Here is a 1,487-nt window from a genome sequence, read left to right as displayed (position 1 = left end):
TCAGGGTCATACTTTTCATATTGCTCCAGGGCTCCTCAGAAAGTACCCGTAGCCCCTAGGTTGGGATCCCCTGATCTATACTTTAAGAAGAGAAAAAGGTCCTCAGGTCTATGTGACATCACCTCGAGAAGTAATGCATGGTTTCAATACTTGATGTTGCAAGAAGGGAATAAAACTCAACTTCATCAGTATGATTTTTATTATAAATGGATAGTTAGTCATCAAAATGGTAATAAATAAATGAAGATACTATGTACAAACTAGCTTTCCTCTCAAGTTTATTTTCTCTCACTTTTCCTTTTAATGACGGAAAAGTCCAACAAACGCTGAATCTAACGTTCTATCCGTTACATAAATCCCGCTCGTTTTTCTTGGTCTGTTACTAGCACCTTATCGAACTTCTGGAACTGTGTCTTTCCTTAGCTGTGCGATGTTTTACTGCAAAACGTCAGAATATGAGTGTTCCCCAATTTGAAAGATTTTCTTGCTTTGGAGTTTATGATTTGAGCTACTGTGTATTCTTAATGGATCTAATACATATTAATGAAATCGCTGTAAGTTATTAACTGATGATAAAAATCTTCATTGGGCCGAAATTATTATTGATAAGAAATACGAAAGGCAATAACCAATTTTGAACACTTAACGGAAACGGTATATTTTACAGATACTGTAACTATATATGTATAGCCTATTCTTTGGCTGCTTTAAAAGAAATCAATGCAAAATTGGAAATGATTTATTGGCAGCCATATTTGAATTTCGTTGGATTACTACTACATAGTGAAAAAATTAGTTGCCTATTTGCAAAGAAGTAAATATGATGACCCTTGACCCTTTGAGAAACAAGAGGAACGTGTATGCACACTCGCATACAATATATATGCACTTAGGCCTGTTCTTCCTTTTAGAAGAAGACCAGTAAGACGAGGTCACGTGACCAAACTACAGTGCAAAATTCGATATTTCTGAAGGGCCCGAAACGAACTATGTTTCTGCAGCTGAGGGAGGGGGCACAGTTACCGAATATTTTTTTTTTCGTGAGATTTGAGATTAGTCACAATAAGGTGTTTAGAACAAACCAGAGAGGAAATTTGATAACAATCAACATTAATTGTGCATACAAATTATTCTACATCAACAAAATACACTACAACAACAAGACAGTGTGGGTGTTTTTATTCATAGTCCAGTACCAAAATACTAATTAAAAACGTAGATTTTTAAAAATATTTTGTCACTACGTTTATTCTTGGCACTTATATCTAGTGACACATTGGCCTTATGATTTTAAAAATGCCAAATATGCGCTGATATCAGAGGCATGACCTATTTAGCAGCGATAAATGTATTCAATCTTAGATTAAAAACAACAAATACTGATTTCTTTAATAATCAAGATAAGATATTGAAAATACCAAAAATACGATTTTTTTTAGATACTGCTAAGTATGTCAATACACTTTTCATCTAATAAGAAAGAAACC

The sequence above is a fragment of the Penaeus monodon genome, chromosome 33 (assembly GCF_015228065.2).
Source record: "Penaeus monodon isolate SGIC_2016 chromosome 33, NSTDA_Pmon_1, whole genome shotgun sequence".
NCBI classification, from domain to species: domain Eukaryota; kingdom Metazoa; phylum Arthropoda; class Malacostraca; order Decapoda; family Penaeidae; genus Penaeus; species Penaeus monodon.
Note: the sequence above shows the minus strand (reverse complement) of the source record.